At 44.7% G+C, this 17427-nt stretch overlaps 1 pseudogene; it reads left to right on the forward strand.

Annotated features, from left to right (window-relative positions):
- Positions 1–6681: 6681 nt before the first annotated feature.
- LOC129143590 (uncharacterized) lies at positions 6682–7616 on the forward strand (annotated as a pseudogene).
- The last annotated feature ends 9811 nt before the right edge of the window (positions 7617–17427 follow it).

Here is a 17427-nt window from a genome sequence, read left to right on the forward strand (position 1 = left end):
GAGGGGGGCTAAGAAATAGAGTGGACCCACTACGTATTCTAGAATAGAGCAGTGCACCCCTGGATCCCATAGACCTTGTCTAGGGACTGAGAGCCCATTTCCAGAATTATTGGTTGAGTGAGATATTAATAGTAATCTTTGTGCTTTTCTTTTCCACACTTGTGTTAGTGACCCCTCCTCAGACCGGTGGTCCTTTACTCTGGCTACAAATACTTAACATTAAATGATAAACTTAGGCACATGAACATTTTAAAGAGTTTACTTGAGCAGACAGTGATTCATGAATCGAACAATAACACAACAAGTGGTTCAGGGCTCCAGCAAAGGGGTGCAAGGGAAAATCTTTTATAAGGTGCTCATGGAAGCAAGACAAAGAAAATATTTGATTGGTTAATGTGCAAAGTCCCTCGTTAGAGGTTAGTTTGTGGTTCCTAATTGGTTAATCTTAAATTTTGTCTTCCTAGGTTAAAACCATTCCTTCTGAGTTGGGTCTCAGTTGGTTATGTAGGAACTCAAGGCCCTGGAGCCATCTCAGCCTAGTGGCCTCTCAATTAATTCTCTTAACAGTGCTGATTCTAGGGCCGGGCATGGTGGCTTACGTCTGTAATCCCAGCACTTTGGGAGGCCGAGGTGGGCGGATCACGAGGTCAGGAGTTCAAGACCAGCCTGGCCAATATAGTGAAACCCTGTCTCTACTAAAAATACAAAAATTAGCCGGGCATGGTGGCACATGCCTGTAATCCCAGCTACTCGGGAGGCTGAGGCAGGAGAATCTCTTGAACCCAGAATGCGGAGTTTGCAGTGAGCCGAGATTGCACCACTGAACTCCAGCCTGGTGACAGAGTGAGACTCTGTCACCAAAAAAAAAAAATTAGCCAGGCATGGTGGTGCATGCCTGTAAACCCTGCTACTCGGGAGACTGGGGCAGGAGAATTGCTTGAACCCAGGAGGTGGAGGTTGCAGTGAGCGGAGATCACACCACTGCACTCCAGCCTGGGCGACAAAGCGAGACTCCGTCTCAAAAAAAAAAAGAACTTACAGGCCGGGCGCGGTGCCGGGTGCGGTGGCTCACGCCTGTAATCCCAGCACTCTGGGAGGCCGAGGCGGGCGGATCACAAGGTCAGATGGAGACCATCCTGGCCAACATGGTGAAACCCCATCTCTACTAAAAAATACAAAAATTAGCCAGGCTTGGTGGTGGGCGCCTGTAATCTCAGCTACTTGGGAGGCTGAGATAGGAGAATCACTTGGACCCGGGAGGTGGAGGTTGCAGTGAGCCGAGACTGCGCTATTGCACTCCAGCCTGGGTGATAGAGTAAGATGCCGTTGCCCCCCACCCCCAAAAAAAGAACCTACCATATGGCATGAAGCGCTGTGTGTTCATTTACTACTCCTTACAGCAACCCTGGGAAGAGGGTCGCCCTCTATTATGCTCATCTCTAATTCACTTCCTTCAGTACCCACATACTGTCAGTTTCCACATCCTGTCCATCCAGACTCCAATATTTCTTCTCTGTCCCCTCTCTCCTGCCCCAGTGGCAATGCATGAGCTCAGGCTACCATCTAATTTGACATGAGGAGGTATGAGATCCACTAAGCTCACCACACATGTCACAGCCTTCGAGGGAGCCGCATTAGGACCTGGGTTTGGATTGAAGGGAATTTCTCTGTCGAGCCATAATTTTGAGACTGACTGAGATTCTCTGGATTCTTCTTTCTGTGTCTCCCAACCCCAGGCCTAAATCTTTGACATGTTCTCAGAAAGTAATGTTTTATTAGTTTAACATTTACTGAGTACTTCCTGAGGACCAGGCATTTTGCTAGATACCCAGAAGATGTGGGGTACAAAATAATACCTTGCCCTTGTGGAGTTTGCTATTCTAGCTCCTTTTCCCTCTGAATAGTTGCTCCAGTCTCCTGCCTGTAGCCTCAGTAATGATCCCTCTCTCTCCGGGAGCAGGGGATTGCCAAGTGGTCTTTATACCAGAAGCTGGACGTGGTCATTAACTAGACAAACTCCCCAAGAGTCAGGAATTCTGCATCCTGTCCTGACAGGGCCTGGGCAACTCTGTTCTGCCCATCCAGGGGCAGTAAGTGGTCTCTTATGTACCCCCCTCCTTTGGCCACCTCCACTCAAGAGAAGGCCAAGGTTAGGGACTCTTGGCATCTTAGGTGCCCAGCTCAGCCATGCAGCATAGCACCCTGGGTACCTTGAGACCACAGAGGGACCCTGGTCTCCAGGACAGAAAGCCTATGGACTTAAGGTAGGACAGGGATCTTTCTGTTTTTGGTGTCATGAGAACTCAAGTAGACGTGACTTAGATTCATTTTGCCTTTAATGATCAAATGTCTGCTTCCCTGGTACATTCTGTTTCTTTGAACTGGGCTGCTTTGATATAGTTAGAAATAACAAAAATTTAGGAAATGAAACAAACTCAACTTTTAAAAGCAAAATATGTGACAGAAAGATTTGGCTCAGTGAATGTGCTTCAAATAGGAAAAGTTCGATCATGAATAGAAGGCTTACGATTTTAAGGGCCAAGAGGCTCGTCTGAAGAATGGCTCCTGGGCCTTTCACAGCCCTAAGGAGTGAACACACACTTTGACATTTTTCTCCGTAATTTGGTCTGAGATGGTCATGTTGTCATAAATTCCAGGCTGAGAATTTCACTTTCTTGAGAGTTACCCTAACTCACTCAGAAGGACCCAGCTGATGAGTGGCCTGAAGATTTAGGTATCAACATAACCCACTCCCCAGCACCCCCCCAGGCCTGTGTCTTCATTCTCCTATCCAAGAATCAGGGCTGTGGAAGTCCCTGGAGGCAGGTGCCTCCATGTGAGCAGAAGTGACTAGGTTTCCCAGAACCCTCTGCTGTAGGAGGGCTGTTTCGGAAGATGTCCATGGACTGCTTAGGGAATTATTACAAGTTCTGTTGCAGGGATGCGCTTGGGTGGGCTGGCTTCAGCTGAGGCTCTGAGGGACTTGGTTTGAAAAGGAGGAGAAGGAAAAGTAAAAAATAAACAAACCCAACCAAAAATTAAAAAAAAAAATACCCACCCAAACAACGGTACAAAGGAAGCAGTGTCCCCGTGAGCAGATGCAGATGGAGTGGTAGGGTCAGCCCAGCCCAGGTCACTGTCCCAGGCCTCCCAAAGCATTTGTGATGGGCTGGGAGGAAACACATCTCTGGTCCAGGGACAGCGTGGGACTAGGAAGAGGCCCAGGGGATAAATGACCACATTAGGACATCCTGCAGAACAGAGAGAGGGCCACAGGCGTTAGATTTGGAAATCGGAGGAGCAGAGGGTGCTTTCCACTTCTACTAACGGAACCCTGCCATGTAGACTGGCAAGTAGACTAATTCACGTGGCATAGTGAACATTCCAGCTGAAATTATACAGCTCAACTTCTGGCTGGGCGTGGTGGCTCACACCTGTAATCCCAGCACTTTGGAAGGCCGAGGCAGGCGGATCACGAGGTCAGGAGATTGAGACCATCCTGGCCAACATGGTGAAACCCCGTCTCTACTAAAATACAAAAAATTAGCCAGTCATGGTGGCACATGCCTGAAGTCCCAGCTACCCAGGAGGCTGAGGCAGGGGAATCTCTTGAACCCTGGAGTCAGAGGTTGCAGTGAGCTGAGATCGCGCCACTGTACTCCAGCCTGGCAACACAGCAAGACTCCATCTCAAAAAAAAAACAAAAAAATTATACAGCTCAACTTCTAACTATATCAACCAACTGGACAACTGCCAAATCTCCGGGTCTCACTGGGATCCATGGACACAGCTGTAGGTTTCATTGTCAGGAGGCTGCCTGAGATCTGTGTCTATTTCTAACATATATGATCTCACTTGCACGTAGAGAGTTGGATAGACTACATGCTCTTTAAGGCCGTTTATGTTTCTAAGCATCTGTGATTTAATACAGATCCAGAGCTAAACACTATTAGGGACAAACCATGCTGTGAATGTCACTGGGTGGACAGCAGGGGAAGGAAGAACTCACAGACTAAACTCACCCTGTATGTTGCGAGACCCTACCCAGATCCTCTGAGACTATTGGGAATGAGGCAGTTTGCAGGCTTCTCTTGACGATGTTATAACCAACTAAGATAGATCCTATTTTGTCTTATTTCACTTTTGGTATCTTGATAGGTCATTATTATCCACACCAAGAGACTGAATCTGTGAGAATCTCATAACAGTTCAGTTAAGGAATCCTTTTCAAGTCAGGGCTTATGGAAAGAGCGCAGGTCTGTGAGCCAAGACATGAGGGTTCTAGGCCCAGCTTAAGTCATCAACTTGCCTCTGGCCTTGGCAATGCATCCCCTTTGCCAGGATCCAAGCTTTATCTCTTTCTCGCTACTTTCACATCCTGTAACTGTATTGCAGTACCAAGAACAGGAAAAGACAGGTCCCTAGCAAGGTCGAAGAAGAGATGGAGTCAGCATGGAAAGTTAGGGGAGGGTCGTATTAGCCTGGGAACCATTCAAAGCCTTGGACCCCTAATAACTCTGCTTGAATCTTTAAATGTTTGACGTCCACTGGCTGCTTTCCATCTTCCAAACCATCAGCTCTCACCAGGGCCTGAGGGCCTCCTGGAAGCACCAAGACTCACTGGGTCCCCATTTCTTTTCCGCATATGCACTCACCATGGGGAAGCAGAGCCAGAGAGACAGAGCATGGCATGAGGAAGGAGGCCACGTGCAGAGTGCAGTTGGGGAAGATGCTTCTATTTTGAAACTGCTGCAGGCACCCTAGCCTCAGTACCAGGGGAAGACCACACTCCTGGGTAAATAGCATCTGCTATTTTCCTTAGATGAAACTGCTTATCTGAAATGGGAAATGCAAAACACAGATTCTATTTTTCTGCACTATGTGTCTCTGATGGGAATAATAATAGTTGTGCAACCTAGAATGTGATTATTAAACCTATCTTACGGTCACAAAGGAGCTGTAAGGAAGCCAAGAGGCACAGACCCCCGAGGGAGGATTTGGAGGTTTTACAAATTCCGAACGATTTTGCAGATGAACTCGAGTAACCCACCACAGAGCAGAAGAGACGGACTCAAACTCCAAGTGCATCTGGTCTTCGTGGAGTTTGTCTTGAAACCAGAAGAATTTCCTCTGTGTGTTGTTCTCAGTCTTATCCACACAAGCTTGTTCAGCACTCAATCTAGAGGACATTTGTTGGCTATAAATGTCTGTCTCCCTATAGCACAAAATAACTAGGACATTATTCCATGGAACATTCCATGCGTCCATAGAATAGTGTATTCCATGATCCAAATGGTCTGATTGATTCTTCCACCAAATTCCATAACTAATTACTCTGTGTGTGTGTGTGTGTGTGTGTGTGTGTGTGTGTGTGTGTGTGTTTGGGGGTGTGGTACTGATTAGCCAAGAGCTGAAGCCCTTGAGCTCTGGGAGAAAAGCACCCTTTTCTGAAAGCTTCTCATGGTGGGATCAGAGCCAGCCTTGGGATTTTAGCGACAGGTCTGAGACCAATATCAAGAGGGAAGAAAGAAGGGTCGGGATGATTTTGAAGCTACTTTTGTGGGAAAACGAGATGACTCTCTCATGCAGTACCAGCCAGACCTGGAACTCAGGCACACACACACAGTGTTCCTATTATTCTTCCCTCAGAAGGAGGCTGGTCCTCTCTCCTCCACATGCTTCTAGTGCAGTGAGGGTCCATTCCTGACTCTCCCTCTGTCTCCACCCCTCACACCTCTCTCTGACATGGCCCTTGAGGCTCATTTCACCCATTTTTGCCTGGGTGAAAATAATGGAGGAGGGCAGTGATCCTGCCCCACACCTGACCCCCACGCATCAGCCCTTGCAGGGCTGAACAAACTGAACTTGGGGATGAGATAAGAAAGAGTCCTGAGAAAAGAGGAGAAGCAGAGGAAGACCAGAGTTATAACTTGGGGACAAAAGTGACCTTGCCTCTTTTTTTTTTTTTTTTTAATTTTGTATTTTTATTTTACTTTATTTTATTTTTTTTTTTTGCAAATCTTTTTTTGTTTGTTTTTTTGTTTGTTTGTTTGTTTTTATTGATCATTCTTGGGTGTTTCTCGCAGAGGGGGATTTGGCAGGGTCATAGGACAATAATGGAGGGAAGGTCAGCAGATAAACAAGTGAACAAAGGTCTCTGGTTTTCCTAGACAGAGGACCCTGCGGCCTTCCGCAGTGTTTGTGTCCCTGGGTACTTGAGATTAGGGAGTGGTGATGACTCTTAACGAGCATGCTGCCTTCAAGCATCTGTTTAACAAAGCACATCTTGCACCGACCTTAACCCATTTAACCCTGAGTGGACACAGCACATGTTTCAGAGAGCACAGGGTTGGGGGCAAGGTCATAGATCAACAGCATCCCAAGGCAGAAGAATCTTTCTTAGTACAGAACAAAATGGAGTCTCCTGTGTCTACCTCTTTCTACACAGACACGGCAGCCATCCGATTTCTCAATCTTTTCGCCACCTTTCCCCCTTTTCTATTCCACAAAACCGCCATCGTCATCATGGCCTGTTCTCAATGAGCTGTTGGGTACACCTCCCAGACGGGGTGGCGGCCTGGCAGAGGGGCTCCTCACTTCCCAGACGGGGCAGCTGGGCAGAAGCGCCCCCCACTTCCCGGATGGGGCAGCAGCCAGGCGGAGGCGCCCCCCACCTCCCGGATGGGGCAGCAGCCGGGCGGAGGCGCCCACCTCCCACCCAGACGGGGCGGCTTGGCGGGCAGGGGCTGCTCCCCACCTCCCTCCCGGACGGGGCGGCTGCCGGGCGGAGGGGCTCCTCACTTCTCAGAAGGGGCAGTTGCTGGGCGGAGGGGCTCCTCACTTCTCAGACAGGGTGGCTGCTTGGCGGAGGGGCTCCTCACTTCTCAGATGGGGTGGCTGCCGGGCGGAGGGGCTCCTCACTTCTTAGACGGGGCGGCTGGGCAGAGACGCTCCTCACCTCCCAGACGGGGTCGTGGCCGGGCAGAGGCGCTCCCCACCGCCCAGACTGGGTGGCGGTCGGGCAGAGACACTCCTCAGTTCCCAGACGGGGTCGTGGCCAGGCAGAGGCGCTCCTCACATCCCAGACGGGGCAGCGGGGCAGAGGCGCTCCCCACATCTCAGACGATGGGCAGCCGGGCAGAGACGCTCCTCACTTCCTAGATGTGATGGCGGCCGGGAAGAGGCGCTCCTCACTTCCTAGATGGGATGGCGGCCGGGCAGAGACGCTCCTCACTTCCCAGACTGGGCAGCCGGGCAGAGGGGCTCCTCACATCCCAGACGATGGGCGGCCAGGCAGAGACGCTCCTCACTTCCCAGACGGGGTGGCGGCCGGGCAGAGGCTGCAATCTTGGCACTTTGGGAGGCCAAGGCAGGGGCGGCTGGGAGGTGGAGGTTGTAGCGAGCTGAGATCACGCCACTGCACTCCAGCCTGGGCAACATTGAGCACTGAGTGAACGAGACTCCATCTGCAATCCCAGCACCTCGGGAGGCCGAGGCTGGCAGATCACTCATGGTTAGGAGCTGGAGTCCAGCCCGGCCAACACAGCGAAACCCCGTCTCCACCAAAAAAATACGAAAACCAGTCAGGCGTGGCGGCGCGCGCCTGCAATGGCGGCACTCAGCAGGCTGAGGCGGGAGAATCAGGCAGGGAGGTTGCAGTGAGCAGAGATGGCAGCCGTACAGTCCAGCTTCGGCTCGGCATCAGAGGGAGACCATGGAAAGAGAGGGAGAGGGAGAGGGAGAGGGAGACCTTGGGGAGAGGGAGAGGGAGAGGGAGCGACCTTGCCTCTTGTTGACTCCACATTCCCTTCCTTTGGGAAGATTTTCATTCACTATTTTATAGCAATCTGCCCAGTCCATATGGTTGGATGAGACTGGCTGGCTTTATCCTCTACCACCACTGCAGGGGGCAGGTGCATGACCCAGCCTGGACCCTTAGAGCAATCCCTCAGGCAGGACCCTGCATCCAGAGCGGTCAATCTTCCCTCAGATGTTTGCTGAATCTTTCAGGGAATACTCTCTTTTTCTTCCTTCGGTCACTAGCATGAAGGACCTTGTCCACCCAGAACTTCCAGGAACCACATTTCAGGTAAGAGCCTTTTTGAGAATAAAGCAAAACAGAGGAACCATGGATCTATCACTGAACCCTTGGATCCATCTGTCCCTCAGGCAGACCCACCAGTTACTAATACAGGTGCATAGAAAGGAGGAGATCAGCCTGAGCACGGTGGCTCACGCCTGTAATTCCAACACTTTGGGAGGCCGAGGCGGGTGGATCACCTGAGGTCAGGAGTTTGAGACCAGCCTGGCCAACATGGTGAAACCCTGTCTCTACTAAAAATGCAAAATTAGCTGGGTGTGGTGGTGCATGCCTGTAATCCCAGCACTTGGGAGGCCGAGGCAGGAGAATCGCTTGAACCCAGGAGGCGGAAGTTGCAGCAAGCTGAGATCCCACCACTGCACTCCAGCCTGGGTGACAGAGTGAGACTCTGTATCAAAAAAAAAAAAAAAAAAAAAAAAAAAAAAAAAAAAACTAGAAAGGAGGAGATCAGAAGTGAATGTCCTCATCTTCTGGTGATGCTATGACCAAAACTCAAAAGGACACGGTGGAGAACCAGGAAAACCAGTGCTGTAATTCATTCCAGGCCTGAAGGCCCAAGAACCAGGAGCTCTGATGTTGAAGGGCAGGGGAAGATGGGCATCCCAGCTCAAGAGGAGAGACAGAATTCATCCTTCCTCCACCCTTTTGCTCCTTTGGGCCCTCCATGGATTCGGTGATGCCTGTCTACATTGGTGAGGGTGATTTTCTTTACTCAATCAAATGATTCAAATGCAAATCTTTTCCAGAAACACCCTCACAGACACACCCAGAAATAAATTCTTAGCAGCAATCTGGGCATTTTCTAGCCCAAGTGTTACTGGAAAGGGGTCCCGATCCAGACCCCAAGAAAGGGCTCTTGGATCTCATGCAAGAAAGAATTCAAGGTGAATCCATAGAGTAAAGTAAAAGCAAGCTTACTAAGAAAGTAAAGGAATAAAGAATGGCTATCCCATAGACAGAGTGGCCCCAAGGGCTGCTGGTTGGCTATTTTTATGATTATTTCTTGATTATATGCTAAACAAGAGGTGGATTGTTCACGAGTTTTCTGGGAAAGGGGTGGGCAATTCCCAGAACTGAGGGTTTCTCTCCTTTTTAGACCATATAGGGTAACTTCCTGACATTGCCATGGCATTTGTAAACCGTCATGGTGCTTGTGGGAGTGTCTTTAAGCATGCTAATGCGTTGTAATTAGCATACAATGAGCAGTGAGGATGACCAGAGGTCATATTTGTAGCCATCTTGGTTTTGGCCGGCTTCTTTACCACAGCCTGTTTTATTAGCAAGGTCTTTGTGACCTGTATCTGTGCTGACCTCCTATCTCATTATGTGACTTAGAATACTTAACCTCCTGGGAATGCAGCCCAGTAGGTCTCAGCCTTGTTTTACTCAGCCCTTATTCTAGATGGAGTCGCTCTGGTTTAAACACCTCTGATACAAGTTGACACATAAAATTAATTATCATAGTGGTTATGGAAGATTGAGATCATTCTAGACTTTGGTGAACTAAATTTTATAAGTTTCCTCCAGCCCTAATTATTGGCAGAGGTGTAAAAAAGACTACTAATAAGGAGGGAAAATAATTAAGGAAAAGAAATGTTAGTTTTGTGAGATTGTACCTTTTTGGTTTGGCCTTGAATTTAGTGCCTCTTAAAAGAGTGTGGAAGAAAAGGAAAGACCCTTATCTGTATTGTGAAAGGAAAATAAATCTTGGGGCCCCAGAATCATGAAGCTAAAGGGAAAAGTCAAGCTGGGAACGGCTTAAGGCAAACCTGTCTCCCATTCCATTCAAAGTCACCCCTCTGCTCACTGAGATAAATGCATATCTGATTGCCTCCTTTGGAGAGGCTCATCAGAAACTCAACAGAATGTAACCATTTGTCTCTCACCCACCTGTGACCTGGAAGCCCCCTCCCCACTTGAGTTGTCCCACCTTTCTGAATGGAACTGATGTGCATCTTACATATATTGACTGATGTCTCATGTCTGTCTCGAATGTATAAAACCAAGCTATGCCCTGACCACCTTGGGCATGTGTTGTCAGGACCTCCTGAGGCTGTGTTACGAGTGTGTGGCCTGTGGCCTCAACCTTTGCAAAATAAACTTTCTAAATTAACTGAGACCTGTCTCAGATATTTGGAGTTCACATTTTGGTAACCACAGAGGGATTCTGAGTGGAGGTGCTTCCGACCTTTGCCAAATCTCCAATTGGTGCTTGGTACCAGCTTGAGCTATCTTTATGGCTCAAATCAACAGGACAATTTGCTGAGGCCTGGAAGGACCCTCTCCAGAGAATTCCTGATTTCCCAAAATTCAGTCATGATCTAAAGTTTATTTTGCTGTACAACTCCTTTTTTTTTTTTTTTTGTTTTTGGAGTTTTACTTGCTTCCAACACAAGGAAGGTAAGTTTTTCCTGCTTCTATGAAGATGGAAAGCAGGTAACTCCTTTATGGAGTTTGAACTCGCTTCCAACAGGGAAAACAAATTTCAGATTTCTCCTGCTTCTAGGATGGAGAGCAGTCTTCAGCCTGAGTCCCATCCCTAGGTAAGTAACTGAATTGGGGTTTGTCTTGGCTAAAGTTAAGATTAACAACCAGCTGGTCTTAATTTCTCCTTACCATTAGAGCACTCAGTGATCATATAAGTTGTGCCATCATTTGTTTTGCTTAACTGGTTTTTTTGTTGTTGTTTTTTTGTTTGTTTCTGTTTTTGTTGTTGTTTTGGTCTTTTCCCCATTGGGTTTGATCAACTCTATCTGACTTGGTCAAATCTGAAGGAAAGTTCCAAATTATGGGGAACAAGGCCTCTGAAGTGGCTAAATTCCCACAAGAAAAAAAAAAAAAGGAAAGGCCAGGCACAGTGGTTCATGCCTGTAATCCCAGCACTTTGGGAGGCTAAGGTGGGCAGATCACGAGGTCAGGAGATGGAGACCATCCTGGCTAACATGGTGAAACCCCATCTCTACTAAAAATACGAAAAAAAATTAGCCAGGCGTGGTGGCAGGCACCTGTAGTCCTAGCTACTCAGGAGGCTGAGGGGGAAGAATGGCATGAACCTGGGAGTCTGAGCTTACAGTGAGCCGAGATCACGCCACTGCACTCCAGCCTGGGTGACAGAGCGAGACTCCATCTCAAAAAAGAAAAAAGATGGTGCGATGTGGGGAAAAAAATAGCCAGAAAAAGGAAAAAAACAAAAACCAAAAATAAAAACAGGAAAGATTTTTGACTACTCAAGGGGCTTTATTTACATAATGAGGCCCCTTTTTGCCAGCCAGGCCAAGCTGAAAGAGCAATGGCTGTTGCCCTGCACTGCAGTTCCATAGCAAAGGGTTCTACCTTCTCTTTCTCTATCACAACAGCCTGGGTTTGGTTCCTAAATCAAGCCCTTTCTGCTTTGGTACTTGTCACTTCTGAAAGAACAGCATTTTTTTTTTCTAGCTGAAATATGGTAATAGATTTTAAAAGATGTTTTAAAAGGAGCTCAATGGTTAAAAGTCAGCTTAATTAAAAGCCAACATCCAAGATGTATGTGTGTCTGTGTGTGTGTGTTTATTTAAAAGGCCTTCATGTTGTTGTTGCTTTTTTCTTTCTCCTAGGACCTTGTCTCTTTTTTTGAGCAAAAATGTTTTTCTTCTCAGTTGACTGAATTCTGTTTTCTTCATTTACTTCTCCTGTCTCTCCTTTCTCTTGCACACGCTACTGCATGATGGACCTAAAATAGTTTATAATAGCCTGGGGTTCCTTAAAGAAAATGGAGAAAGCACAAGACTCCCTTTGGGGCACAAACCTGTTTTTCCTTATGGAACCACAAGAGTGTAAACAGACAAGTTCATCTCAGCTCTTAAACTACTTGCCTTTGTACTGTTACCTGATTTATTGACAAAAATAGTTATTGCAACATAGGCTGCTCTCGGGTTTTTAAGGAAGAGTGTAGTTTAGACACTATGAAATGTGTTTAAAAAAAATTTTTTTTTTGAGATGAAGTTTTGCACTTGTTACCCAGGCTGGAGCACAATGGCGCAATCTCGGCTCACTGCAACCTCTGCCTCCTGGATTCAAGCAATTCTCCTGCCTCAGCCTCCCAAGTAGCTGGGATTACAGGTGCCCACTACCACGCCCAGCTAATTTTTGTATGTTTAGTAGAGATGTGGTTTCACCATGTTGACCAGGCTGGTCTTGAACTTCTGACCTCAGGTGATCTACCCTCCTCAGCCTCCCAAAGTGTTGGGATTACAGGCATGAGCCACCAGTCCTGGCCAAAAAAAACTTTTTTAAGTGCACTGTAAAAGTATCATGTGGTCTAGCCTCATAATAATTCTGCCTTTTTGGAAACCCAGGGTTCAGTGTGTGCTCTGCCCAGGGCTCAGAGATCCAGTTAAAAGATAAGTAGTCCCTATCTAAATAAAACTGGTCTCCTCATACAATTCTATGATAGATTTGCATAATTTTATGTTTGATTTGGCATCCATCTTGAATATCCCTCCAGCAACACCAGGCTTTCTCTCTCTCTACTTTGAGAAGTAAATTTTGCTATCTGATTTTTCACCCAAGAGTTGTTTCCTTCAATTGCAAATTTAGGGCTAATTAGCTGAAATAGGTTATCAAGAGTTTGCAAGTCTATGATAGGAAAAAAGGTAGGTTTTAGGGATCTATAATATGTGCTTCTATTGGTATGCTTAATAAATCTATGTATTTATGTGTTGTGTACACAATGTTTCACTACTAAAAATATATAAAGAGCTCTAATCAATTGGCTTAAAGAAAAATAAAAGCACTTAAATCAAGTATTTTATCAAAAAAAGGAAAGACTAGTTAAATGCTTTTTCTAGTTTCTGTGACTTAAGTAAAATCTTTAATAAATAAGCTAGCTTTAAAAGTATTGGTAAAGTAATATTAAAAATGTGTTAAGAATTGCCAGCATACAGTTTTGTTTGCATTTATTGATCAAGCAATTTCAAACTTATCCCTGCCAAATGCTATAAGGTGTCAAAAATTTGGCATAGGGGGTTACAAAACTATAAACCCAGCTCAAAACAGAATGATCTTTGCTTGTGTCATTTTTAAATAAGTAAGACATTGATATTGGTTTAATGAAGATAGCTACTTCTTGAATTATTTAGTAAAATTATCGTAACTTCTAATCTCATGGCTTTAGGCAGTCTTGTCCACAGGCAGTAAGGAAATTTGTTTTGGGAAAGGACGGTTATCAACTTTGTTTCGAAGTAAACTATAAACTAAGTTCCTCCAAAAGTCCTGGAATGAACAAGGACAGCTTGGAGGTTAGAAGCAAGATGGAGTCAGTTAGGGCAAATCTTTTTCGTTGTCTTAGTTAGAATCTTGCAATGACGAGTTTTGTAACTTTAAATGATGACTATCACAGTTTTCATAAATAATCTAGGTAAATGATTTAAATAAAATAATTAGGTAAATGTCATGGGATAAATACTTATAGACAAACTTGTGATAATTTAGAATCTAAAGTTAAATTAAATAATAGATATTTCATTATTTGGGTATTTTCCAAAAAAAATTGTAGGAAAACATTCTTTCTAAAAACAATGGCCTTTGTAAAAAGGTGAACAATTTTTGTCTAATTCAAAGTTCATTTAAAGATTATGTACAAAACAAGATAAAAGGAACTGGGAAATAAGAGAGATGTAAAGAAAGTTATAGAAATAAGGAGGTATTTTTTTTTGTAAGAAAGCTTAAAGAGAAATAATTTTATATGAGAAAGAATCTTGTATGGTAAATTTAGTCCTAGAATAAAATGACTGGTTGTTTCAGAAAGAAGGATGTTCAGGAAAAAACAGAAAGTTCAAGCATGTCATGAATGGTCTGTGTAAGTCACAATAAGAGGATTTATTTAAAACAAACCAAAACTTTTTTTTGAGACAGAGTCACCCAGGCTGGAGTGCAGTGGCGTGATCTTGGCTCACTGCAAGCTCTGCCTCCCGGGTTCACGCCGTTCTCCTGCCTCAGCCTCCTGAGTAGCTGGGACTACAGGTGCCCACCACCATGCCTGGCTAATTTTTTGTATTTTCAGTAGAGACGGGGTTTCACCGTGTGAGCCAGGATGGTCTCAATCTCCTAACCTCGTGATCTGCCCACCTTGGCCTCCCAAAGTGCTGGGATTACAGGCATGAGCCACCGTGCCTGGCCAACAAAACTTTTATATGATCGAGTTGTCTATAACTAAAGAGAAATTATAATGTTATAGAGATTGGGTTTGATGTAAAAAATACACTTACACACTAAATAGTTGATTAGAGCAATAAAATTTTCTTAAGGGATTTATTTACTCTTAGTAAATTATAGGAGATTTTAATTTTTTTAAAACCAAAGTTCAACTTTTATTGTATCTTGCCGTTTTCAGTTTTTGCTCCCCTTTGAAAAGGCATGAAATAGTAACGCTCTCCTTCAACTCATTTTCAGCTCATATAAGTTTTTTTTCCCTCAACTTCTTTCTGTTGTGGCCTGATGCTAACAATGTTTTCTTAAAAGTCTAAAGGAAATGTTTTCTTCCAACATAATATTCTGTGCACTGCAGAAGGTCTCTTCTTTTGTCTTTTGGTAACTGGCTTAACAGATTTTGTCTTTTATCAAAATAATCCCTATGCCATTATTGTTAAGTTTTGGTTTGCTTAGAAAATAACTGAGATTAAAACATTTTTTTTAAATTAAGGTTATTACATCCATGTATCTTTCTATATGTGCTTTTAAAGTCCTTGTGATATAGAGTACAGGGCTTTGAGTCCTGGGTCTGAAAAGGACACCAAGTCCTGCTAAATCTTAAATACTGGCAGTAATTAAAGCCTCATCTTCAGGCTCAGTAAAAGAAGCCAATCAAAATAAACTGCATTTATTTGCATTTTATTTTGCAAACACAGGGCCAGAAATTAAAGCTGTTCAATTCCTCAAAGGCCAGGGACTATCAGAGAAGAGGTGGGTGTGAGATTGTAAGGGCCAATGTCGAGTGATAAAATAAGCTCAGTTTCTCTATAAATTAACCATTAATGTCAAAGGCACACTAAGGCAAGACCAGCATATGGGTGCCTGTGTCAGATTAACATTTTCTTGAAGTATTAACTGACTCCCAAATAAAGGCTATAAAGGTTATAAAAGGCCTATGGAAGTTACAGCTTATGGTCAAGATTAAAACTTTATAGATTGTTCATGAAATTTTGGAAGTCAAATTTGATTGGCTTCATTCTGTTTTTATTAGGGCTTATTGTTTGGAAAATTAAGTCTCCTCTCAAAGAATGAAGGTTTTCACCTTTTTTTGAAGTTCTTGAGTTATCACTCTGGTTAAATGAATGATTTATTTACAATAACCTGTGATCCTATTTTGTGATATCAAGTGTTTTAAACCTTTGATATTTGACAAACTTTCCAAAGTCAAATTATAAACTATGTCTTTTACTGACCTAGTTAATCCTGTAAGATATTAGATTCCTAGGGGGAAATGTGAAAGGAAAAGAAATCTTGGGGCCCCCAAAATCACTAAGCTAAAGGGAAAAGTCAAGCTGGGAATGGCTTAGGGCAAACCTGCCTCCCATTCTATGCAGTCATCCCTCCATTCACTGAGATAAATGCGTATCTAATTGCCTCCTTTGGAAAGGCTAATCAGAAACTCAAAAGAATGCAACCATTTGACTCTCACCTACCTGTGACCTTGAAGCTCCCTCTTTGCTTGAGTTGTCCTGCTTTTCTGGATGGAACCAATGTTCATCTTACATATATTGATTGATGTCTCATGTCTCCCTAAAATGTATAAAACCAAGCTGTGCCCTGACCACCTTGGGCACATGTTGTCAGGACCTCCTGAGGCTGTGCCACAGGCATGCAGCCTCAACCTTGGCAAAATAAACTTTCTAAATTAACTGAGACCAGTCTCAGATATTCAGGGTTCACAGTATCCAAAAATCCAATCACATCGAAACTGCCTTTGCAAAAATTATCACAGTGAGAAAAAAACAGCAGTGAAAGAGATCTGACCTGGCCAACCTCCCTCTTGCCTTTAGCCTTCAGGCTGCTTTTAATTATTCCTGGGTTTAAGCCAAGCTACATGTGGGAGTCATTTCGTTTATAGTTTAAATGATAGTAACCCTTCCCTCAAACTCAACCAGCCTTGTAACACTGAGAGACCACCAGGCTAGGAGGAGGAGATGAACCTAAATTCTGCTAAGGTGTAGACATAAACAACTGTGAGGCATTATTCCAGAAGCCACAAGATATGCAACTTCCTCAGTTACCCCTGCAGATAATGTTACTTTTGTAGAACCTAGGATTGGCCTTCTGAGATATCTTCTCAGGATTTTTTGCATGTCTGATGACCGACGGCTCCACCGGGACCAGCTAGTGGCTTCTGTTTCCCCACCCAGAAGCAACTCAGAGAAAGAGGACAGCTTCGACGCCCTATGATTTCACCTCTGACCCAATCAGCACTCCCCATACCCTAGCCTGCTACCTACCAAATTACCTTTGAAAAATCCCTAACCTCCAAGCCTTAGATGAGTTTGATTTGAGTAATAACTCTGCCTCCCACATGATGTGGCTGGCATCATGTCAATTAACCTCTTTCTTTACTGCAATGCCATGGTCTCCATGAACTGATTTTTTTTGTGCAGTGGGCAGGAAGAACCCATGGGGCAGTTACACATCTTGAAAGAGAAGCTCTTCCTGTGAGATACATCAACTGTGGTTAAGAATCTTACATACTTATCATGTTTTGTTGTTGTGAGAACATTTAACATCTACTCTTTTCTTTTTCTTTTTTTTTGAGATGGTGTCTCACTCTGTTGCCCAGGCTGGAGTGCAATGGCATGATCTTGGCTCACCACCACCTGCTGGGTTCAAGTGATTCTCTTGCCTCAGCCTCCTGAGTAGCTGGGATTACAGGCATCTACCACTCTTTTAGCAATTTTATTTATTTATTTATATTATTTTTTAAAAATATCTTTAACTTTTATTTTAGATTCAGGTGGTATATGTGCAGGCTTGCTATATGGGTATATTGCGTGATGCTGAGGTTTGTGGTATGAGTGATCCCATCAGCCAGACAGTGGGCATTGTACACAGGCAATATACATAATGGTGTGGTATGGTGGCACATACCTGTAATCCCAGCTACTTGGTAGGCTGAGGCAGGAGAATCATTTGAACCCAGGTGGCAGAGGTTGCAGTGCACTGAGATCACACCACTGCACTCCAGCCTGTGCAACAGAGTGAGACTCTGTCTCAAAAAAAAAAAAAAAAAAGAAGGTGGTTTTATAATCAGCTATAAAACTCTAAAAGGTGCTCTTGAATGCAGGTTTCTGCTAACTTTGGAG

The sequence above is a fragment of the Pan troglodytes genome, chromosome 2, assembly GCF_028858775.2.
Source record: "Pan troglodytes isolate AG18354 chromosome 2, NHGRI_mPanTro3-v2.0_pri, whole genome shotgun sequence".
Lineage (NCBI taxonomy): Eukaryota > Metazoa > Chordata > Mammalia > Primates > Hominidae > Pan > Pan troglodytes.